Genomic DNA, 26,685 nt, shown 5'->3' on the forward strand with positions numbered 1-26,685 from the left:
TGCCTTAGGTCAAAGCCAGACTCACGACTTTTATAAATGTTTCACAAACGAGGCAGCATAGACTGATTTAACAGTTGCGGTCGGATCAGAATAAGTTCAGAATGTGACGTATCTGACTCTGTCAGACCGTAGACAGACAATCCAAGAACGCAAACACCTTGAGAACATGTTATGGTACACGTGAACGTATTACGTCAGAAGAACTAACACAAGAAAGATTGCGGGGATAATTGTGCCACTGGTGTTTCAAGAAGATTCTAGCTTTCCTACAAAGGTTGACAGTGGAGACGAACGTTGGATTTATGGCTATGATTTAAACTAAGCAGCAGTATTCGTTTACCTGGTCCTGAAAAAGCTCAGCTAGCTGAGAATAGCATTAAGTCGTTATTGATCTTTTTACAGAAAAAAACAAACAAAAATATCGCCTGACGTGATTATTCATAGGATTTCGTCTTCCCTAGGGAGACGGTCGATAAAGAGTTTTATCGCGACGTTCTTCGACGTTTGAGGGAGTACATTAGGAGAAAACGTCGTACGACTGGATTCTTTACCATGACAACGCACGACTGAATACGGCCTATATTATTTAGTAACTTTTCAGTGGAAAACAAGAAGACAATTGTAATTCACTAGACATTGCTCACTGTAATCCTTCCTCTTCACCACGGTTAAAATCAAATTGAAGGGATGCGTATATGATGCATTGGGAGAGATTCAAGCGCAATCACAGAGACTATTAAACATCGTAACAAAGAAACACTTCCATGATACATCTCAAAAGTGACAGAAAAGTTGGGATCGGTGTACTCATTCTCAAGGGGGCTACGTTGAAGGTGATGATACAGAATAAGACATAGGTAAGACGTAATAGCTTTAACTCAAACATTTCTGGAATTTTTGGAAGGAAGATTAATGTTTAACGTTCCGTCTACATAAAGGTCATTAGAGACGGGGGAATTTTTTGATGCCACTCTGTATAAGAACGGCTCTGTAAGCACCCGCACTGCGTATAGCATCATTCATCATTATAAACTTTTCTGTTTCCAATATTTTCGTAGTAATGAAAGTAAAGTATGGCTGTTTGGGCTATAATTTGCTCACTATCAGCAAGCCCTCGAATTCCATGACCTTTCAGCAAACTAAATGGCGCCGTGAGTAAGCTACTGGACTATTATTCCGGGAGGGCGAAGTTGGATCCAGCATTTCTCTCCCATGTTTTTCTTAACCACTCCAGGTGAGTGTCAGGATTGTGCCTGTGACAACACGAGACCTCTTTTTTCGGGCCTCGTTCTCCAACTGACGTTGGCCCTACTAGTAATGCGCTCCCCGTTTCTTGGCTCTCAATCCGAATATTGGTTGGCGACAAATCTTCTGCTCCACTCCACTCTGTTCCTCAATCCGTTACATGAGCCAGAGCGTACGTCATCTCTGATCTGATTTGAGTATTACTGTCTTGATCTTCCTCCTCCTCTATTCAATCATTCCTTCCACTACATTAAATAGAAAACTACTGTGACGGCAGAAATGGCCAATTAATTTGGCTCTTCTTTTCTCTACTTTCGCATTACGTGAAGACATTAAGGAATCCGACCACTTACTTAGTTTCTTTACAAAGTCGAAAATTTTATTAACCTCTTCCCCGAAAGTTAGCTCAGAGGGCCCGAAATTCGACAGAATATTAATACACTCCTGGAAATGGAAAAAAGAACACATTGACACCGGTGTGTCAGACCCACCATACTTGCTCCGGACACTGCGAGAGGGCTGTGCAAGCAATGATCACACGCACGGCACAGCGGACACACCAGGAACCGCGGTGTTGGCCGTCGAATGGCGCTAGCTGCGCAGCATTTGTGCACCTCCGCCTTCAGTGTCAGCCAGTTTGCTGTGGCATACGGAGCTCCATCGCAATCTTTAACACTGGTAGCATGCCGCGACAGCGTGGACGTGAACCGTATGTGCAGTTGACGGACTTTGAGCGAGGGCGTATAGTGGGCATGCGGGAGGCCGGGTGGACGTAACGCCGAATTGCTCAACACGTGGGGCGTGAGGTCTCCACAGTACATCGATGTTGTCGCCAGTGGTCGGCGGAAGGTGTACGTGTCCGTCGACCTGGGACCGGACCGCAGCGACGCACGGATGCACGCCAAGACCGTAGGATCCTGCGCAGTGCCGTAGGGGACCGCACCGCCACTTCCCAGCAAATTAGGGACACTGTTGCTCCTGGGGTATCGACGAGGACCATTCGCAACCGTCTCCATGAAGCTGGGCTACGGTCCCGCACACCGTTAGGCCGTCTTCCGCTCACGCCCCAACATCGTGCAGCCCGCCTCCAGTGGTGTCGCGACAGGCGTGAATGGAGGGACGAATGGAGACGTGTCGTCTTCAGCGATGAGAGTCGCTTCTGCCTTGGTGCCAATGATGGTCGTATGCGTGTTTGGCGCGTGTTTGGCGCCGTGCAGGTGAGCGCCACAATCAGGACTGCATACGACCGAGCCACACAGGGCCAACACCCGGCATCATGGTGTGGGGAGCGATCTCCTACACTGGCCGTACACCTCTGGTGATCGTCGAGGGGACACTGAATAGTGCACGGTACATCCAAACCGTCATCGAACCCATCGTTCTACCATTCCTAGACCGGCAAGGGAACTTGCTGTTCCAACAGGACAATGCACGTCCGCATGTATCCCGTGCCACCCAACGTGCTCTAGAAGGTGTAAGTCAACTACCCTGGCCAGCAAGATCTCCGGATCTGTCCCCCATTGAGCATGTTTGGGACTGGATGAAGCGTCGTCTCACGCGGTCTGCACGTCCAGCACGAACGCTGGTCCAACTGGGGCGCCAGGTGGAAATGGCATGGCAAGCCGTTCCACAGGACTACATCCAGCGTCTCTACGATCGTCTCCGTGGGAGAATAGCAGCCTGCATTGCTGCGAAAGGTGGATATACACTGTACTAGTGCCGACATTGTGCATGCTCTGTTGCCTGTGTCTATGTGCCTGTGGTTCTGTCAGCGTGATCATGTGATGTATCTGACCCCAGGAATGTGTCAATAAAGTTTCCCCTTCCTGGGACAATGAATTCACGGTGTTCTTATTTCAATTTACAGGAGTGTATAATAACATCGTTACGTACGCCAATGCGCTGCTAAAAATGTGGCAATTTTGGACCGAGTGGCGCGAAACTCCTCAGAGGGCTGTCAGACAGCATGCGCCATCGCTCCAGGTTTCGGTACAAAGTTAGCGACGTACACCTGTAATCTCTCTTCTTTCTCAATGACTGTTAACTGCTTGTTCCGGTTCCCATTGTCGTACTCGTCATTCCACCTACATCGTGAACTAGTACCATTTTCATGCACCTCCTGCGCCACCATTTTACAATAACAGTATTAACATCATCATGAATGATGCTATTTTAACAGGTCATATAAATTATTCCAAGAGGATTTAAAAATAACAAAATTTCTTCACCCCTTGTTTTGACGAATGTAAGTTAGAATTAAGAATAATCAGCAAACTACAGTGGAAAATTCGTTTGAAGATGATCTAACACCTCGGTTCAGTTTACAGTGATAAAAGCTATAGAAAGAATAATTTAAAATTAAGAATAGAACTCTTAGAGGGGAAAATAGTGTAGAATCAGAGTTCGGTAATTGCAGATCAAAATTATAATATATCAGCAAGTAGTTTAACGTCTAAGTACAGCAAAGCCACGGAAGCTCCGTCATGGAGAAAGCAGTGACGTTAAACTCTTGCGATGAACAACCTATAAAAAGGCCTGATCGTCATTATTGCCGCCTTTTTTCCTTGATTGTTTCGTTAAAGTCCGGGGAACCTGTGTCAGTCAGCGAGACAATAATTAAAGTGGACTCTATCGTGTAAAGATTCACGACAAACTGTTAGAATATTACGGAGATTAAACGTGATATAGTATACGATCTCTGACTGTTGGTAGCAGCGGAGTATTAAGGGGATTTTAAGACTTTAGTGCTAGATTGGAACTTTACGGACATATGGACGGCAGAAACTCAAATTATCTGCTGATGCGAGTGAATTCAGAGGTACCGGTATTCAGATATTAACGTGCGGACTTTTGAAAGTATCGTGTGCCGTTAGTTGCGAAACTGGACGTAGAGCGCGTGCATATAGGCATTTGCGGACTATTTAGATTCCTCTTTTTTTTTCTCTTTATTGATTTTCAATTCCCCTGAAGGGGGCGGGCTGGCAGCAGCTTAGTACGCTGCTCTACAGCCTACAGACTTTTTTGAAAACGGAAGAAGAAAAGAAACAAGAAAAACAGGCGATATAACGGTGACTTATAGGGTAACATGGTGGAAAAAAGTGGAAAGTTAAAACAGAAAGCAAAGGGGTTGGCAATGTTAATAAAATACACAGGAATCAGACAAATAAAATAGTAGACAAACAATTAAAAAACACATGGCGACAGTCTGGTTTCTGATCGCAAGAGATAAAAAAATCACACCCAGCGACAGTATGAAGGCCGTTCGCAACACTTCCCAAAAGACACAACACGGAACACTCACTGTAAAACACTGCACGGAAATGGCGGCACAAAGATGACACTTCCGAGCCAAAGGCAGATGCGGTGGGGGTGGGGGGGGGGTGGGGGGGTTGGCGGGGGGGGGGGGGTCAGGAGGATAGATGCCTCCAGGCTAGGAACCTTTTAAATAGACCATCATCCATCACCATATTAATGCTTGAACATAGATTGAAAGTGAAATACAAGAGTGTTGTACTTATTTCATTTACCTAGTACTAAGCAGCGACGGTTTCACGGAACCAAAGCTATTCAGCAGTAAGTCAGCACCATCTAGCGGAAAGCGTGGGCATTAACTAACACGCTAACTGAAGTGAACGTTTAAGTGTTTTACGGACTGCTTAATATGAACTTTTTTGACTCTTTGACGTCCCCACTCCCTCCGAAAGGTGGCGCTGTCTGACTTAATTATAAAAGTGGGGAGTTTTAGCCGGGCAAATTGCTAAATAAAAGCGATATTTACAAGACTCGCAGTAACAGCAAAACACAAGGCCCACACCTCATCGGAGAGTCGTCGCTGTCACGTCGGGAAGTAAAGCCGGAAAACCTACCGACAATAGGTATCTACGAGCACACGTCGACGTAAAGTACCTAAAACGGGAACCACAAGAGAGTTGGGGATCTTCAATGACTACCGTTGTTGTCAGTCGAAGCACCATGGCACGATGTCTGCGTCATCCGGCGGCATCCCGAAACTACACGGAAGAAATTTTGAACATGCCGCAAATGCGATTTTAGTCTTTCGCAATTGCAACTTTTAATGCTGAATCATTAAATGGGAATTACTTGACGCAGCTGGGGTACTCGGAATGCGAGACTGGACACGAAGCGAAAGTGCTTCTCCGCAGGGAGGGGCCTGACGCCAGATGATTGCACTTGCGTGCTGCATGACAGCAACTGTAAGGAGCCGGCAGCGGGCGTGTTTGCGCGCGTGCACCGCTACGGCGGGCTGGCCTCGCTAGCGGCTGGTCGCTCCTGCACCGAGGACAGCCTCCACTCACCTTTGGAGCTAACAGTAAACGTGGCCAGCGAAGGTCGCCGCCTGCCGGCCAAAGCGCGGCTGTCGCCCACAGAGTGAGGAATGCGCTCACAGGTGCGCCGCCCTCTCTCCGACCCCCTCAACCTCCAACGTCTCGTACATAACTTGATACCGTGTGGACAAAATAAAACTGGCCAAGAAATTGTTTCGAGCACATTAAGATAGGCAAGATGTCAATTAGATTGCCTGTCTTAAAATACACTACTAGCCTTTAAAATTGCTATACCAAGAAGAAATGCAAATGATAAACGGATATTCATTGGACAAATATATTACACTAGAACTGAAATGTAACGTCCACTGTTCAGAGTGCCGTCAATGCGAACAAGAGGTGACAGAGACGTGTAACCAATGGCACCCCATACCAGCACGCCGGGTGATACGCCAGAATGGCGATGAAGAATACACGCTTCCAATGTGCGTTCACCGCGATGTCGCCAAACACAGATGCGACCATCAAGATGCTGTGAACAGAACCTGGATTCATCCGAAGAAATGACGTTTTGCCGTTCGAGCAACCAGGTTCTTTGTTGAGTACACCATCGCAGGCGCTCCTGTCTGTCAAGGGTCACCGCAGCCATGGTCTCCGAACTGATACTCCATGCTGCTGCAAACGTCGTCGAACTGTTCGTGCAGATGGTTGTTGTCTTGCAAACGTCCCCATCTGTTGACTCAGGGATCGAGACGTGGCTGCACGAGACGTTACAGCCATGCGGATAAGATGCCTGTCATCTCGACTGCTAATGATACGAGGCCGTTGCGGTCCAGCACGGCGTTCCGTATTACCCTCCTGAACCCACCGATTCCATATTCTGCTAACAGTCATTGGATATCGACCAACGCGAGCAGCAATGTCGCGAAACGATACACTGCAATCGCGATAGGCTACAATCCGACCTTTATCAAAGTCGGAAATGTGGTGGTACGCATTTCTCCTCCTTACACGAGGCATCACAACAACATTTCACCAGGCAACCCCGGTCGATTGCTGTTTGTGTATGAGAAATGGGTTGGAAACTTTCCTCATGTCAGAACGTTTTAGGTGTCACCACCGGCGCCAACCTTGTGTGAATGCTCTGAAAAGCTAATCATTTGCATGTCACCGCATCTTCTTCCTGTCGGCTAAATTTCGCGTCTGTAGCACGTCGTCTTCGAGGTGTAGCAATTTTAATGGCCTGTAGTGTACATAAAAAATGTTGGGGACCGTTTTATTTTGTCCACCCTGTATATTGGACCAGCCATTTAATTAATTCACTCATTCCTGAAGGCGAATCAGAAATACTCATATAAAACTTACTGGGTGTCAGACCGAGACTCGAACTCGGGACCTTTGCCTAATGTAAGCAACTGCTGTACCGTATACCTCCACCAGTAACTCGTCTCCTACCTTCCAAAATTCACAGAAGCTGTCCTGCGAAACTTGCAAGACTAGCACTACTGGAAGAAAGGATACTGCAGGTACATGGCTTACCATCAGCCAAGGGGATGTTCCCAGAATGAAATTTTCACTCTGTAATCGAGTGTGCGCTGATATGAAACTTATCAGGCTGTGGTTAAGCCATGTCTCCGCAATATACTTCCTTCCAGAAGTGATGGTCTAGCAAGTTTCGCTGGAGAGCTTCTGTGGAGTTCGAAAGGTAGGAGACGACGTACTGGTGGAGGTAAAGCTGTGAGGGTCGTGCGTGGTGCTTGGGTAGCTCAGTCGGTAGAGCACTTGGCCGCATAAGGCAAAGCCCTGAGTTTGAATCTCGGTCTGGCAAACAGTTTGAATCTCTCAGCGCACACTCCGCTGCAGAGTGAAAACTTTACTGTGATTCGGTCAAATGGAAAACTGAATGTCACTGGCAACTTACATGGTGACAGTTGCTGAACTATATGAAAGAAACTTACATTAGGTACAAATTACGGAGTGTACACACTGTATTCAACATGTAAATGTCACTACAGACATTAGGATAAACCTAACTAACCTAAGGACATCACACACAGCCATGCCCGAAGCAGGATTCGAACCTACGACCGTAGCGGTCGCGCGGTTCCAGACTGAAACGCGTAGAACATGTAGGCCACAGCGGCTGGCCTCATAGCAGGAAATGTAGACTACATCTACGTACTTTATCTACTAATTCCTCCGGTGGACCAGATCTTGGGTACTCGTTATTGCTCCAATTTAGAAAATGTGGAATTCAGTAGTCGCCAGTTAATTCTAAATCAAAGCGGGAATCCCATTCTATTGTCCTTCTAAAAGTCTTGGTGCAGAGGCTTAGCCGTAGCATTAAACTACGCTGTGCAACACAATGAAAGGATCACTTTTTCGAAACCACGTATTTGCCTCCCACTGTGACGCATAACTTAGAAATTTTACTCAGAGGTGGGTACAACCTTCCTCTGCAATAATGAGACGTCTTCCTTGGGCTCGATGGTGTTTCAAACGCAACGAGTCGACACATGCGGAAAAAAATCCCCAGCCAGAAGTTCATGTGGCCTGTAGGTTGGATCAATGTTGCCAATTTGGCATCAAATTTCACTACAATTTTGTCCAACGCCACCGTGGACTGTTCATACGATGGGACGGTCGTCACAGCCCCTCTTACTCACATATCACCCCTTCCTTTGACACCTCTGCGATGGAGGACAGAACCGCGACACCCAGCGTTGAATTCACTCGGTTTCCTTGTGACTGACGAGGAGAACATTGCAAACGCACCGCCTTCAGAATCGGCTCGAAAAGGCCTCAGAGACTTGCACAAAAGGGCGCTAACCAAACCGCTCCTTCCGTAGCGGCATTGATTCGCACACATTACGATGAGCAGCTGGAAGACGTGCTTGGCCACCTTTCTTTGGATTCCAGTGTGACCACAAGTTTTGCTTTTGTGGATCGGTTGAAACCACAGGGGACCGTTGAAAGCCATTCGAAGAAATTTGGACGTGATACCCAAGTATGTGCCAACGTTAACACCACGACATCGGCAACTAAGACGGAGAAGGGCACTTGACCATCAGCACTGGCCGCTGGCGCAGTGGCACTCGTTGCATGGTCTGACCAATCCCGATGCCTCCTTCGTGATGCCGGTGCGAGGGCCCGAATCAGTCGTGTTCCAGGGGAACAGCTCCTTGACACATGTACTACGACACGGAGACAAGCTGGCGGCGACTCTATTATGATCTGGGGAACATTCACCTTGACATCCGATAGTCCAGTGGAGCTCGTGAAAGGCACCATGACGGTCAAGGAGTATCGTTCGTTGGTAACAGACATTTACACCCTTCATGACGATCATGTTTCCCGAAAATAATGCGCCATGTCATGATGGAGTGTTACGAGAAGTACAGTGGCTAGTTCCAGTTGATGTGTTGCCCCCCCCCCCCCCTTCCTCCAACTCTCCAGATATGAACCCCGTCGAATACATCTGGGATGTGAGTGAAGGTGGTGTCAGAGCTCTTCGTCTTCCTTACGGGAATTAGGTGACTTGTGTGTGCAGTTGTGGTGCCAGATAGCTCCAGCGAGGTATATGGGAGGAAGTAATGGGTTGCCTATCTCTTCTTCGAACTTATACCCTTAGAATTTCAACAGTAACCTTCTTCGTGAAACACTTGTGGCGATTACCACTTGTAATGTATCTGGGAGATGTGTTATTTTCTAACGGATTTGTCGATACCAAATCTAATGAGGGAGATTGTAAATGATTTCTTATTTTTTTGTCTGAATATTTTTTGTGAATTGTAATTTGCCTTATTTTATGCTAATTTGCTTATATGTTTGAGAGTTACAGCATATTGATTAATATTAGTAGACGTGACGAAGAATATCAAAGAGACTGGTTACAAGTGGAAGCTTGTGTGTTGTGTAAAATGTCTTTGGTGCTGGAGTCGTCTTTGACCGTAGTCAGTCGGCAGTGAACTCGTGGTGTGTGTGACAGTGGAACAATATGCAGGTCGCCGTTATAAATATTTACCAGTGAACAGGAAAAATTAATTATGTTACGACTTTTGTATATAAACATCAAGAATGAACCACATTCGAAGAAATGGTATTTGAAGCACCAAACATGAGGCAAACGCATTGAACCATGTCATTTCTGCAGCCGACGAAACAGCATTGTGGAATCGTACTTTCACTAGACAACTGAAGCCAACACAAAAAGTCAAATATCATCTTACAAACATTTCACGGAAAAAGTACTGTCCGAAAAAATGCTAAATTCAAGTATGTATAAATAGTGAGCATATTTCACACTGAAGTTTGTTGAGCTTCTCCGTAAATGCCAGCCGGGATAGCCGAGCGGTTCTAGGAGCTACAGTCGGGAACCGCGCGACCGCTATGGTCGCATGTTCGAATCCCGCCTCGGGCATGGATGTTTGTGATGTCCTTAGGTTAGTCAGGTTTAAGTAGTTCTGAGTTCCAGGGGACTGATGACCTCAGAAGTTAAGTCCCGTAGTGCTCAGAGCCATTTTCTTCGTAAGCTTCTCACGCTTCCTGAACGACCTCATGACGAAACGTGCTTGTCTTCTTTGGATTTCCTTTTATATCTGTAGAGTGGATACTGCTAATGCTTCACATTACACTCACTTAATCCTCCGCCAAAAACTCAAAGGATGGAGCGATTGTAAAATGAAGGGTTAACAGTATGCACTCTACAGGTCACAAAGAAAATTCAGTGCGGCATGTTTCGTCATGGAATCTGATCTACGCTTCAAAAGAACTAGTACACACTAATGTCTTTCTCATGATGTGTTACGGTTGTACTTCCCTTATTTTTCCTCTGGTGCGTCGGTAATACGAATCTCTCAGCCCTACTCCTCCAAACTTCCACATTCCTCCCTCTGCCTTCATATCTCTCGCTCTTTCTATGATTCTGTATCTTCTCCCCTTATCCCCTCTACCCCCTCCTTCTAGTCATAATAACTTCTAATTTGTTGTTGTTGGGTTGTTTGGGTAAGGAGACCAGACAGCGAGGTCATCGGTCTCATCGGATTAGGGAAGGATGGGGAAAGAAGTCTGCCGTGCCCTTTCAGAGGAACCATCCCGGCATTTGCCTGGAGTGATTTAGGGAAATCATGGAAAACCTAAATCAGGATGGCCGGAAGCGGGATTGAACCGTCGTCCTCCCGAATGCGAGTCCAGTGTCTAACCAGTGCGCCACCTCGCTCGAACTTCTAAGTCTTCATCGCCTCTTAGAAGGTCACATAGAACCCTGAAGTATACATTATACAGGGTGAAGCGAAATTCGCGCACTCAGGCTTCGCAGCGAGACTCCTCACATGCCAGCGACAAAAAGATGTCTGTCACAAAATTTCGTCTGACGACTATATCCGGCAGAAAAAGGACGGTAAAGAGTTGCAATCTGCCAACACTGTAACAACACGTATGGTAACTACCTCTGACAGCACATTATAACTGTACTGTGCAGTTGATGCAGTGTATAGGCGTTAGGGTTAGTATGCAGGAGGTGAAGGGTACAATCCTGGGTTAGGGTGGTTTTTTTTTTTTTTTGCTAATTTCATTCTGACGTTTCATACAGTAATATACATAGTTTCTTACGTCACATGTATCGTGAATTTACAACATTTTGTAACGCTGAACACAACAAATACATGGTTAGACAAATAAGAAATAGCCTGTTGAAGGAATTAATGGGACTATGGTGATGACACATATAAATATTTACCGAATTTGTACACTATTCGTAAAGCACGTTGCTAGTCCTACCGGTAACATAAGATCCTAACGAAATGTAATGGACCTGAACGAGGAGAGTATAACAGTTGGTACTAATTTATGTGACCATTAGAGGAGGGTTCAAAGAAAACAGGTTTCGCTTCTAGTAGAGGAAGTGCTGCGAATAAATTCGAGGACACGACGTAGAAACGGCATCTTTCAAAGCTGACCAATGTTCCTTTTCTGCAATTGTCGTATGCAAGTGCAAATGTTTTCCAGAGGACCCGCTGCAATCGCTGTTGACGATTAAGATGCCAGATAACATACCACTTGGATTTCACTTACCTGATAAAAAAAACCATATTCTTGAACCCAGGTTCGAACCCTCGACCGCCTGCATCCTAACACAAAACTCTTTCCACTGAACCACATATGCAGCACCAGCTTGCGTTTTGACAGAGCTGGTTACTATACATGTGGTTACAGTGTTGCCAGACTGCCACTCTTTAACGTCCTTTTTCTGCAGAATGTACTCGCCGGACGAAATTTTGTGACATATTTTTATTGCTGGCATGTGAGGAGTCGTGCTGCAAAGCCCGAGTGCGCGAATTTCGCTTCACCTTGTATAGTGTGAGCACATTTTGTTATTACAAATTCGCCAGGCTTATATGACTAATTATTTATAATTCGCAGTACGTTTACTACGCAGTGTACGAGGATAGGTAGATAATGACAGTTAATCAAACCATCTTTAGACGTGTGTTGGAAATCCCCAGAAATATGCTATTCATAGTAGCGTTCCGCAGTGGCTCACAATCTGTGCGGTCATCTTGCACAGGCATTGTTTCCAGTTGCAGAACGAAGTAGTTTAAAGTCGGAAGTGCCGTTAAGTACGGGACCAAACTGCCGTATCTGTAGCGGTTGGGCGGAAGGAATGAACAGAAAGGTCAGCCTAGGGAACAAAGACAGCGTGAGGTCGCATTAACACAGCGTATTGTGCAGCAGACGACGGCTTCAAAAATAAAGCCACACAAAGCACCAAGAGATTGTATCTACTGCAGAGAACAGCTCTGTAGATGAATTAAATGAGAAATCTCGGTGAGAACGAACCTGTAACTATCATATGAGAAATCATCGAAACAACTGAAAGCCTAGCGAAACCAGTAAACGACTTACCTGTTATCGCTACAGAGGGACGGTTATTAGACAAAATATTTACACAAAAAGCAACATGTGTTGTATGCATTAAAAAAGTATAAAAGCAGAAACACTCGACTGGGGCTATACATCTATTTAAAACGAAGACGAGGGTCTCCATCATTCAATAATATGGAAAACGCTATTGGGAAATGTATTCGCAAATATGTGGGAAGATAGAATGAAAGTATACTGAAAACAAAACAGTAACTTACATATGGCACATTCCGCATTTCATCGATTAAGAATACATGTCGCATTGCTAATAACGACATAGATTGTATAAGAATTTGAAATTTCTTTTAAACTTTTGTTTAGTTCAAAGAGAAGCCTGAAACAAAAATAGTCACTAATGAGAGTGTTGATCTTCCGGAAGAAATGGCAGACGAGGTGTATAAAGCCATTAGAGGACTGAAGAAAGGAAATGTATGTCTTACTACTGCACCATGTCTTTCGATATTTTCATTCCATCAGTCAGAATATTCCGCAGTATTTAAACTTTTATCATCTTACAGTTTCGTATCAGTCTGGATAAGTACTTCGAAAATTGATCGACTTGTACATTTGTTACGGCTTGTGCCCAAAATAAGCGAACGCAACCTGATATATTCTTGTTTTTCTTCTGTGTCACTTCGTTTTCTACAAAATTGTATATAAAATGTCGTTTAATGTATTTGAGTGGGAAACTTTTACATGAGGTTTAGGTTTACGTGATAAATTCCACTGGGGTTCCTCTTCTATAAGCGGTGGAGGTCCTCAGAGTACCGAATCTTATCGTCTCATCAAAACTTTATGTTGTATACTTGAAAAAAATGTGTTAGAGTAATATGCCACCGAATCTTCGCGTAAAGATAGCGCTAGCTCTTGTTAGAGTTCGCAGCCAGTTCGTTTACAAAAAAGTTATCTATCTTCGTGGTTTGATTCACATCTGTGGTGGTTGTCATTTTGCTGGTTCCTGGTCTTTTTCTAATTATTGTTCATATAAAAGTTGAACATCCATTTGGGTACTCAGAACATCGGGAAATCCGTTATGGCCGCTTCGATTTACGTTTCGCGCAATCAGGCGAGTGCTTCTGTTGTATGCAGGACGTTACGTATTATCTCTCGTCAGGTTGAGGTTGAACTAGGAACTTTTTCGCAAATATAATCTTTAGTATCCGACGTGTTACCACATAGTGGAATACGTTTTTAAGGGTAATTTCTCATAAAGAGCATGCACCCAGTACCTGACGCCTTATGACAGAGTATTAAATTATTATTTAGCGCGTGACGAGCAAAAAGACAAACCTAAAATTTAGAGACTGAAACTTATGTGCAAGTAGTGGGAGAGTTCTGAAGTTCGTGTGGCAACACTTAGTTCGAGCTACTATAGGTTAGCAGTTCAGTGACCATGACATGCATTAATCTCGGTCAGGCAACCAACACTCTATCTTGCGTTTGCGTCGTCGTCGAGAATGAACACAGCACGGTTTTAGTTTCTTGAGTCTCATTTGAGTTTACTGCATTACTTCCACTGGTCCGATTGTAGCTTCTTTCCCTTCTCTCGTACCGTACAGGATGCTATACATTTTACAATGTAGATATACTTTTATGTAACAATTACTAGCAGTACTTGAAAGTACTTTCTATTATTTGAGTGCATGGTGTCTGTCCTTTCGGACATGTCCAAAGAACAGACACAACACACCCATATAATTCATTCCCCTAGAAGGTGGATCGGCCGCTAGGCGTGTCGAGACAGTTCAGCGCAGTTACGTTATTACTGTATACATGATGGCGCAGTGGTTAACGCCCGCGCCTCATAAGCAAGAGATCTCGAGTTCGAACCCCGGTACGGTACACGTTCTCACTTGTCGCGTTTTCTGAATTTCCCCGTAGTCACATAACACGTCTCCAGTTAATACTATTTATGCAGACGGCCACTCGAGTCTCAACGCGAAAGAGGTGGGTTCCGCATTAGTTTAGGTTCACCAAACTGAAGGCCATTTAAATCTGCAACAGTTTTGGTTAATGTTGTCTTACGGGAATTACCCAGTTTCCACTTACGATTTACACATATTTTTGCATGATGCTATTAATGCTGTTGCTGTTGATCTCCAATTCGTCCCATTACAACCTTATAGACAGCTACCTATTTTGAACAAGCATCTGTCATTTTGCATGTTACAATTGTTCATCATAGAACGGAACGTGGCGCGCCGTCAACGGTTTCCTTTCAGCCACGGAAGAGTTTGAACCGTTGACAGAAACATTTTCTGAAGAGCGATTCTTCTCTATATACTTGCATCAATACTGCAAGCGTCTACGTCGAGGTCATTTCCAGTTTTTAAACAAAACTGGTTTATGTGGTGGACTGAGACAGGCTCTGCACATTCACTATCATCGATAGGATACAGCAGATACATTTGCTTCACCTTTGCGTATTAGACGGTACGTGATGATTCTTTGCATGACTCTCCATGAAGATCGGTGTTCATGGATTTTGACGCACGTTGCCAATTACAGATCATTCCAACTACCGAATGGTATAGACTCACTTGCAATGTTATTACATCGCAGTATTCATTAAATACTTTCTGTGTATCATTGTAGAGGCTATGCAAATTCCTAGATTGATGAAGCTCCAAGTACTTCATTTTCTCTTGGATCTTTCAGTGCTCTCTTCGTTGCTGAATCACATCTCTTCCCTCATCTTCAACTATTTTTTCTTGCGTTTCTATAATATTGTCTGCAAGTTTGTTTCCTTCGTATAGTCCCTCCTCTATATTCTTTCTACCTTTCAGCAGTCCCTTCCATTTCTCGAGTGCTAAGACTTGTTTATGGGCGTGTATTGTCGTATTGAACCAAAAATTACCTTTTAAGTCTTGTAAGACCGAACGTCACGGAAACGAAATTAGTCTTGACCTATACTTCTGAATCAGTGGTTGGCCCTTTTGTTGGCAACAAATCCACGAGAATGGCACCATCATTTTCCCTGAAGTCTAGCAATATGATTATGCCGCCAGAGGGAGCTGCCTTGAGTTTCTTCTTTTTTGGAGAATGCTGGTGGTGCCGCTTCACTGACGGTCTTTTGTTTCCGGCTCAATGTAATGCACACAGGTTTCGTCAACTGTAATGTTCCGTGGCAGAAAAGCCTCTCCAGTGGCCTAAAACATATGCAACAGTTCAGATGAAATAGCTTTTCTTTGAGGCTTGCGGTCTGTTTTGAATCTTGAGCACATCTTTGAATACCAAAGATTCTCAAATGGTTCAAATGGCTCTGAGCACTATGGGGCTTAACATCTGAGATGCGGAACTACTTAACCTAACTAACCTAAGGACATCACATACATCCATGCCCGAGGCAGGATTCGCACCTGCGACCGTAGCAGCAGCGCGGTTCCGGACTGAAGCGCCTATAACTGCTCGGTCACAGCGGCCGGCCAAAGATTCTGAATCGTCGAAAACGTACCTTTAATACTCACCGATAGCTGCTGAACCAATTGTCATGCTGTGATGTACTGGTCTGCAAGAATAATGGCATCCCCGCGATTCACCGTTTCGGACAAAGTCCGGGGGAAGCAGTACATGGATGATGTGGAGGTTATTGATGCAGCAAGGCGTTGGCACCGGCGTCGACCAGTAGGGTGGTAGCATGCCGGCATTGAGGTCTTCCTAGTAAGGTGGCGTAAGGCCGTCGCATTGAACGAAGGTTATGTTCAAAAATAGAGTTTTCCAGCCAAAAGAGTGCGAAAAACACTACTGGACATTAAAATTGCTGCACCAAGAAGAAACGCAGATGATAAACGGGTATTCATTGGACAAATATATTATACAAGAACTGACATGTGATTACATTTTCACGCCATTTGGGTGCATAGATCTTGAGAAATCAGTACCCAGAAAAACCACCTCTGGCAGTAATAACGGCCTTGATACGCCTGGGCACTGAGTCAAACAGAGCTTGGATGGCGTGTACAGGTACAGCTGCCCATGCAGCTTCAACACGATACCACAGTTCATCAAGAGTAATGACTGGCGTATTGTGACGAGCCAGTTGCTCGGCCACCATTGACCAGACGTTTTCAATTGGTGAGAGATCTGGAGAATGTGCTGGCCAGGGCACCAGTCGAACATATTCTGTATCCAGAAAGGCCCGTACAGGACCTGCAACATGCGGTCGTGCATTATCCTGCTGAAATGTAGGGTTTCGCAGGGAGCGAATGAAAGGTAGAGATACGGGTTGTAACACATCTGAAATGTAACGTCCATTGTTCAAAGTGCCGTCAATGGGAACAAGAGGTGACCGAGACGTGTAACCAATGGCACCCCATACCAACACGCCGGGTGATACGCTAGTATGGCGATGACGAATACACGCTTCCAACGTGCGTTCACCGTGATGTCGCCATTCACGGATGGGACCATCATGATGCTGTAAGCAGAACCTGGATTCATCCGAAAAAATGACATTTTGCCATTCGTGCACCCAGGTTCGTCGTTGAGTACACCATCGCAGGCGCTCCTGTCTGTGATGCAGCGTCAAGGGTATCCGCAGCCATGGTCTCCGAGCTGATAATCCATGCTGCGGCAAACGTCGTCGAACTGTTCGTGCAGATGGTTGTGTTCTTGCAAACGTCCCCATCTCTTGACTCAGCGATCGAGACGTGACTGCACGATCCGTTACAGCCATGCGGATAAGATGCCTGTCAACTCAACTGCTAGTGATACGAGGCCGTTGGGATCCAGCACGGCGTTCAGTATTACCCTCCTGAACCCACCGATTCCATATTGTGCTAACAGTCATTGGATCTCGACCAACGCGAGCAGCAATGTCGCGATACGATGAACCGCAATCGCGATAGGCTACAATCCGACCTTCATCATAGTCGGAAATGTGATGGTACGCATTTCTCCTCCTTACACGAGGCATCACAACATTTCACCAGGCAACCCCGGTCGATTGCTGTTTGTGTATGAGAAATCGGTTGGAAACTTTCCTCATGTCAGCACGTTGTAGGTGTCGCCACCGGCGCCACCCTTGTGTGAATGCTCTGAAAAGCTAATCATATGCATATCACAGCATCGTCTTCCTGTAGCACGTCATCTTCCTGGTGTAGCAATTTTACTGGCCAGTAGTGTATTAACGTATACTTCTGAATCAATGGTTGACCCTTTGTTGCCGACACGTCCACGAGAATGGCACCATCATTATCCCTAAACACTGTCAATATGATTATTCCGCCAGAGGGAGCTGCCTTGAGTTTCTTCTTTTTTGGAGAATGCGGGTGGTGCCGCTTCACTGACTGTCTTTTGTTTGCGGCTCAATGTAATGCACACAGGTTTCGGCAACTGTGATATTCCGTTACAGAAAGGCGTCTCCACTGGCCTTAAACATATGCAACAGTTCAGATGAAATGGCTTTTCTTTGAGGCTTGCGGTCTGTTTTGAATCTTGAGCACATCTTTGAATATCAAAGATTCTCAAATGGCTCTGAGCACTATGGGACTTAACATCTGAGGTCATCAGTCCCTTAGATTTAGAATTACTTAAACCTAATTAACTTAAGGACATCACACTCATCCATGCCCGAGGATTCGAACCTGCGACCGTAGCAGCAGCGCGGTTCCGGACTGAAGTGCCTATAACCTCTCGGCCACAACGGCCGGCCAAAAATTCTGAATCGTCGAAACGTACCTCTAATACTCACCGATAGCTGCTGAGGCAATTGTCGAGCTGTGATGATGTACTGGTCTGCAGGAATAATGGCATCCCCGCGATTCACCGTTTCGCACCAAGTCCGCGGTAACCAGTACGTGGATGATGTGGAGGTTATTGATGCAGCAAGGCGTTGGCTCCTGCGTCGACCAGTAGAATAGTACCATGCGGGCATACATGCCCTCCCAATAAGGTGGCGTAAGGACGTCGCACTGAATGAAGGTTATGTCAAAAATTACGGGTTTCCAGCCAAAAAAGTATGGTGTATTGGAATTCTGAATAAAACCAACCAGCTTTCAGAAAAAAAATGTGTTGCATTACTTACTGAAAGCCCCTCATATCTTTCCAGTAGTTATTCATTGCAGGCCGTGCGTTGTGACCGAGCGGTTCTAGGCACTTCAGTCCGGCCCGGAACCGCGCTGCTGCTACGGTCGCAGTTTCGAATCCTGCGTCGGGCATGGGTGTGAGTAATGTCCTTAGGTTAGTTAGGTTTAAGTAGTTCTAAGTGTAGGGGACTGATGACGTCAGATGTTAAATCCTAAAGTGCTCAGAGCCATTTTAACCATTATTCATTGCATTTCTCTTTCTAGCCATTCTTGCTCTCTCAAGTTTTAGTTTCTATAATTTCGATTTTTAAGGGTCTGTTTATCCTTTTGCATGCTTCGTTTGATGTATTTTTATAATTTCTTCTTTCGTCAAGATATTTACAGTTTTTAGGAGCAGTTGTGCACATTTTCCTCGTCCTATGTCGGGAAATGACTAAACACAGCATTACGTTTCTGCCCCAGAAGGGCGTAGATGAGGCCAGAACTAGAGTCTCTTTGAAGACATGAACACGAGAGATACCTTACCTAAACGTGCCGCTGCCACAAACCGCTACAGTTGGCACAGACCGGAGAGCCCGGCAGCAGTATTCCGGCCGTGTGACTGCTCCGTGAGGCGTCGCGGGGCAGCGGTATTGCACCGAGCCAGCGAGAGCCGCCGCCAATTACGTTCCGGCGCGCCACGGAAAAGTCTCCTTCGAGAGTAAATTAAATTCCGGATCGGTTTGTGGGCCTTTTCGCGTGATGACGGACGTGTTGTCGGGGATAACTGCGTGACGTACAGGACGACCGCATTTTGTACGCAATCTGGGCAGAAAAAGGCGCACTCTCTCCTCCTCTCTTCCGGTCGTATCCCGCTTCCTGAATCTCTCTCACATTTGCCTTCTCTGATATTTATAAGGCTTGACGAACTACTGCTCTTCCGTATGCCGTAATGGCCCGTCTGCGATCGCGATTCGGCGATTGCACAACGTCCGTTTCATCTGCTACGAAGTAGTTGCTTTGACAGTAAGTGGGGCACCTCAATTGAAACATACATAGAGCTACCAACATTGGAGTACACCCACAAAATGTAATTTTATTATGTCACTTGTATCGATGAAGTGTTATTTTATATTTAATTATAGAGAACTATAACTTCAAAGTTGGCATGCATATAGCAGACCCGTTTTTGAGTTTTTTACCGGGTCCCGTGACTTACATCTGCTTTTGCGCATTTGCTACATTTACGAGAGTCGTTTTGTATATTATAAGTCATGTTATATCCTCAGAATATATGACACCACATTAAGCCTAGTTGATACCTTTAAAGTCTGTATCAGACTCCACTGCTTCACGTGTGTGCTTATTGGGCGCGCACCTGTATTCGGTAAGGACTTATTGGCGGCCTAATCCTCCTACTCCATTTATGAACTTTTTAGCAATACCAACTGACGTAATTTGAATGGTATGTGATACCCGACTTCTTTGGCGCAGTAATGCTCTTTTTGATGTTGTTTTTAACGATGCTCGGCTACAGCGGCCCTGGAGTTACCTTATGGATTTTAGTGTACATATATATTCAAATGTTCGAGGCAAGCTTCTTACCTAACCGATATTTAAACGAAAAAAATCGAGTACCATCTTTTTCATGATCTGTAGAAGAACCTTCCCGGAACCCGAAAATCTCCGCTGTAGAAATGAACATGGATTATACAAACAACAATCTTATAAAACCCAACCGGCTCTGTTCGTCCGCGAGACCAAGAAAACTAAAAATAATGGCGTAAAAGTACATGCCATTTTTCTTGACTTCCGATACAGTTCCATATACAAATACGAGTGTACGTAATATCAGACCAGATCTGTGATTGGAATGAAGAGTTCTTAACGAATAGAACACTGCATGTCGTTCGTAACTGAGGCAAATGTTCAGACGTAAAATCAGTTTCGGACTTATCCCAAGGCATTGTTAAAGGTCCACTGCTTTTGGCAATGTGTGTATAAATCACCAAATGGATGACGTCGGAACTTCTATCGATATTTTCGCAGATGAAACTGAAAGTCGTATGGCCTGCAGGGGATCGGAACTTGATGGAGGAATTGACTGTTTATCCCGACAAAAGAAAATGTAACGTATGTATTGCTCTTAAATAAGCGGGAAACCCATTATGATTTGACTACACAATTGCAGAACGCTCACTGGAAATAGTCACATCTTTGAAATAACTACGAGTACGCATACGGGGCAGTTCAAAATGAAACGACAACATAGAAATAATCGTAGGAAAGACAAGGCGTAGTTAGAAGGAGAAGTCCACCTACGAAGGAGGCAGTTCACAAAATTCTCGTAAGATTGACGTCTGGCTACTGATCCTCAGTCTGCGAAATAGAAAAAAAAGAGCCAAATAAGGTCAGAACGATTCGTCACGGATTCGTTAGGATGTCGTAAAACAATCAAGGAGATTCTCAGTGATTACAAACGCTGCAAGAGAAGCGTTGTGCATTACAGTGTGGTTTACTGTAAAAACTAAGAGAGTATACATTTCGAGAAGAGTCAACCAACATATTGCTTCCACTTACAAACACACAACAAAAAACGTTTTGCGTCATTTCGGTTTCGAGAGTTCCGCAACCTGTACAGAAAATTGGAATATAGATCAACATAAACATCATTTCCGCCCTTTTTATTGCTCATGAAAACCACACATAGCATGTTATACAACCACACAGTGAGACCTTCAGAGGTGGTGGTTCAGGTTGCTGTACACACCGGTAAACTCTAATACCCAGAAGCACATCCTCTTGCATTGATGCATGCGTGTATTCGTCGTAACATACTATCCACAAGTTCATCAAGGCACTGTTGGTCTAGATTGCCCACTCCTCAATGGAGATTTGGCGTGGATCCCTCAGAGAGGTTGGTGGGTCACGTCGTCCATAAACAGCCCTTTTCAATCTATCTCAGGCATGTTCGGTAGGGTTCATGTCTGGAGAAGATGCTGGCCACTCTAGTCGAGCGATGTCGTTATCCTGAAGGAAGTCAGTCACAAGATGTGCACGATGAGCGCGTGAATTTTCGTCCATGAAGACGAATCCTCTCCAATATGCTGCCGATGTGGTTCCACTATCGGTCGGAGGATGGCATTCATGTATCGTACAGCCCTTACAGCGCCTTCCATGACCACCAGCGGCATACGTCGGTCCCATATAATGCCACCCCAAAACAGAGTGGGCGGGTGGTTTAAGGCGCCATGTTACGGACTGCGCGGCCCCTCCCGCCGGAAGTTCGAGTCCTCCCTCCGGCATGGGTGTGTTTGTGTGTTGTTCTTAGCATAAGTTAGTTTAAGTAGTGTAGGGACCGATGACCTGAGCTGTTAGGAATTCGCACACATTTTTCGCAAAACAACAGAGAACCTCCACCATGCTGCTCTCGCTCTACAGTGTGTCTAAGGCGTTCAGCCTGACCGGGTTGCCTCCAAATACGTCTCCGACGATTGTCTGTTTGAAAGCATATGCGACACTCATCGGTGAAGAGAATGTGATGCCAATCCTGAGCGGTCCATTCGGCATGTTGTTGGGCCCATCTGTCCCGCGCTGCATGGTGTCGCGGTTGCAAAGATGGACCTCGCCGTAGACGTCGGGATTGAAGTTGCGCATTATGCAGCCTATGGCGCATAGTTTTAGTTGTAACATGACGTCCTGTGGCTGTATGAAAAGCATTATTCAACATGGTGGCGTTGCTGTCAATGTTCCTCCGAGTCATAATCCGTAGGAAGCGGTCATCCACTGCAGTAGTAGCCCTTGGGCGGCATGAACGAGGCATGTCCTGTTTCTCTGTATCTCCTCCATGTCCGAATAACATCGCTTTGGTTCACGCAGAGACGCTTGGACACTGCCCTTCTTGAGAGCCCTTCCTGGCACAAGGTAACAATGCGGACGCGATCGAACCACGTCTAGGCATGGTTGCACTACAGGCAACACGAGCCGTGTACCTCCTTCCTGGTGGAATGACTGGAGCTGGTCGGCTGTAAGACCTCTTCCAATAGGCGCTGCTCATGCACGATTGTTTACATGTTTGGGCGGGTTTAGTGACATCTCTGAACAGTCAAAAGGACTATGCCTGTGATACAATACCCACAGTCAACGTCTATCTTCAGGAGTTCTGGGAACCAGGGTGATAAAACTTTTTTGATGTGTGTATAGAGACCATAAATGTAAAGTCACCCATCATTTTCCACGACAATGCGCGGACGCATAAAGCGCTGCTCTGTTCGGTCGATGGGACTGGGAAGTATTGCACCATCCACCATCCACCATCCACAGAGTGCAAACATGTAACTCTTTTGTATCGGTTGTGAAAAAATAGTTGCCACTATTTAAGTTCCAACCCTCGTACAACTGTAGGTGCGGCATTAGCAAGCAGTCATTGCATTTGAAGAGAATCCAATTTAAGTCTCGATTTTTTTTTTCTGATGAGAAACATATAAATTTAGGTGTTACGAAACCGCGACACACGAGATGTAGTAACTTGGCTGTTTGCATTACAAGAGCAAAAAAATTGGTAACTCTAATGGCCGATAGTGGCTTGCAGGTAATTGTTCTCTGCGCAAAATACCAGGTGCAGATAGCACTAAAACAGTGACTTGTAACTTCTCGTTGTGCACAATCGCAATTCATATCACCTGTGCTTAAGCCACATTTTCTCTTGATCTCCATGGCTCTTCTCACGTCTGATCCATAGTCTCTTAGAGTTTTCAGTGGAGTCACTGTACTACAGTGTTCGCGACTATATATCTCTACTGATTTAGGAAGACGGCCTTATGTTTCTGGTTCTGTAGATGTCGCATGGAATTAATATTCTGAGAGATGTATACTGCTCAAACAAAACGCAAAATTTTGCTTATGAATAGTACCATACAAACTTTTGGTCTATTGAACTGCTGTGATTTACAAAATTTTTCTCGTACCTGCAGCGTACTTGCAGAATCTAATTCATTTCGTTTTCGCAGTTGAGGTGAGGACAGAAACCGGTATTGTTATAAAGACTAGGTATGTTTGCATCACTTTTTTTCTACTTTTCCTCCATGTGTGTGTGTGTGTGTGTGTGTGTGTGTGTGTGTGTGTGTGTGAAAGAGGGAAGGGGGAGGGGAGAAGGGTGGGGTTACTGATTTTTTTATGCAGTAAGTTTGTGCGTATCTTGCCTCTGGCTTAGACCACATATGACTGAGTGATCCTATCTCCTTGTTTTTACACATGTGGTCTTGGTATTTGGTTCGGTTGTAAAAGAGTTGAGTTTCGACCCACATGCCGTGGAATGCTGCCGTGGAATGCTCCTTTCGGCAGTGTATAGTCGGCGTGGAGCACCTGGAGCAAATCCCGGCGCTCCACATGTTCCAGTCTGATGCCGGCGATGAGACTGCTTTGTGGAGACGCGTGCACGAACCTACAGCGTGGAGTAATGGGTGGTTCATGTATCATCATCATCACCATCTGTTGCTGACAGTCACCTGAAACAGCAAGTCTTTTCAATTACTCAAAGTCTTAACTTTCCGACCTGAATCATTGGCCCTACACTGCCTTAAAATTTAACTGTTTTGTTATTGAAGAAATAACTTTAGTTTTCATATCCCGTCATATGTAGATGGCTGTTACTTTTTTCCTCGCCTGTTAAAACGTGTTAAATGAAGTGATTATTTTCAGCTTACTTGTTTGAAGTTCTAGAAATTCTTTTACTCGAAGAAGAAGAGAAATACACCGTACTTATTACGGCAGTTCGCTTGCATATCGCATTGTACTTCCAGTCCATTATGTCCGTTCGGTGTTTCCTTTCTGGAAGCGTTCTAGGCGCTGCTACGTCACTGGTAACAAAACAAAATCCCGAATTTTCCACACATCCTCGCCATTGCTTGAAGATTCAATCGTATCGTAGTCCTCGTAGTCCTTACATTTCTACTATATTGCTGACATCCCAAAACCATCCCCTCCAGCCTACTTGCTCCAGTATGGGTACGACTCCGTATTTACTGCTCTCCATTCAATCCTTCAAACTTCCAAATGATCATTGCAGCAATCTCTCTTCCTTACATTATTTCAGGTTCCTTACAATCAATTTAATCGAAACACAGATAAGAACGTAGGACACACTACCCTTTGATTTCACATTCCCGATTTATACCTTACAATCCACAATCTTCTCATCAAGCATACTAACGGAGTGAAATAACTTGGACTAAGTCTTGGCCACAAGCACATATGCAGACCACATCTAGTAATCATCAAACAAAAAATATCTGTAATAGATAAACGTTACTAACTACTTAGACATGAAAACCGCACCTTATTGCTGCGTGCAGTGGCCGCGCGCTTTGAGGGCGTTATGTCGCTGATTGTGCGAGTTCTCCCTCAGACATGTGTGTGTGTGTGTGTGTGTGTGTGTGTGTGTGTGTGTGTGTGTGTGTTGTTCTTAGCACAAGTTAGTTTAAGTAGTGTGTAAGGCTAGGAGCCGAAGACCTCAGCAGTTTGGTCCCTTAGGAATTCACACACATTTGAACATTTTACACCTTATCAGCACCCACAACATTTACGAAACATGAATTCGACTAACAATCCCTTTTTAATGTTAACTGTATTCTTGTAAATCTTTCATTTCCAATACCTTATATCAAAGTCATGCAGTCACTCCCGATTCTTAAGAAATCTTAAACTGTTGCCCCTTCTGCACCAACATATCCCTTCGTTTCACCTCTGTTCCAAGGTAACTCACTCAGACTGATCCAGCTATTCATGCTGATATCTAGGCTTCAAACTAGTTTTAGTTATTTCCTACAGTATTTTCATGTCGAGTCAAGGCACCGATATACCATCGTCAGTTTGTTCATGGAAAATATGGAACTTGTAGTAAGTTCTATGGGACCAAACTGCTAAGGCCATCGCTCCTTAGGCTTACACACTACTTAGTCTAAACTATGCTAACTTACACACACGTCCATGCCCAAGGCAGGACTCGAACATCCGACGGAGGGAGCCGTGTGGACCGTGGCAAGGCGCCCGAGACCGCACGGCTACCCCACGCGGCGTTCTTCGTGGAACCAGCCGCGATATACTTTGAGTCCAGATTCTTAAGTTATTTCATTATTAACTGTAGTTCGGAGTCTCAATACGTTTTCTATTTAGGAAATTATCACGCTATGACTGGTTGGAAAGTGTAACTACGAAGTTAAATGACAGCTTTCGTGGTCTGCCTTGTAAGTTAGCTATGTTATTTTTCGTCAATGTAACATGTCAAAAGCAGCACAAAAGTAACCATGGATAATTCTAAGAGTACCGTTATGCGATTTTATCAAAAATATACACAGTTTTTTTGTATTTTTTTTTGTAATTATGAAGAGCTGTATTGCCTGGATAGCTATTTTTAAACTGACAGATTCCACTGAAGCGTTACCAGACCTGCTGCTGGTCGTTTTTTTTTGAGGATATTCCTTGTCGATACAAATAGGAAACAAAGGGAAATGGCTCTCAAATGTATTGTGGACAGATGTGATGCATTTTCACTTTCTGAAATCGTAAAAATATACATTTGTGAATTGTACTACACTACTATAGAAACTTATGAGGCAGTTGACGCGACACATGCTGGTGAAAATTGTAACCACTTCGGTCCTAAGCCTTCTCGCTATAGCGCGTCACCTCATGTCGTTTACACATCTTCATGTGGCGCTGGTAATTCAATTGCAAATCTTTATTTCTCTTTCTTTCTGTTACTGTACAATGACACTGTAGATTCAGAAGTATACCTTCGTCAACAAGACTTTATTTCGTAGTGACAGGAAAGCAAAGCGATATGAAACCATATTTGAATCTGTATCTTGTTGTTCAAGGGTTGTTAATACAGATTTTGTTGGAGCTGAATTGAAATTTTTCTCAAAATCCATGATTGCTGATAGTTTTAGTGTGTGTCCTGCATCACCTGAAAACACAAAATTTGAACAGCACCTACGTCACGTCTGTGCCTGTTAGAGTATTGTGGCCTTATTTTCCTATTATCCAAACCAACTGAAAGTAATTATACTGAGAAAAGTTTAATCAGACCCTTAATGCTTCCTACAGAAGTCGATTTTCCAGTGCTACAAATTCTGTCAATGTAATGTAAAACACTTATCCAAATTGTGACTGTCGAGGTCAGTTCCTTATCGCCGTGTTCTACTTTATAGTAATGTAATCATCTCTGT

The 26,685-nt window shown here is 44.7% G+C and overlaps 1 protein-coding gene across 4 annotated transcripts in view; it reads left to right on the forward strand.

Moving 5' to 3' along the window:
* The window catches only part of LOC126298440 (proteoglycan 4-like), a 371,748-nt gene that overhangs the window by 23,694 nt on the left and 321,369 nt on the right, over nt 1–26,685 (forward strand). The gene's annotated exons all lie outside the window — the stretch shown is intronic.

Source organism: Schistocerca gregaria, chromosome X, assembly GCF_023897955.1.
Source record: "Schistocerca gregaria isolate iqSchGreg1 chromosome X, iqSchGreg1.2, whole genome shotgun sequence".
Classification (NCBI taxonomy): Eukaryota; Metazoa; Arthropoda; class Insecta; order Orthoptera; family Acrididae; genus Schistocerca; species Schistocerca gregaria.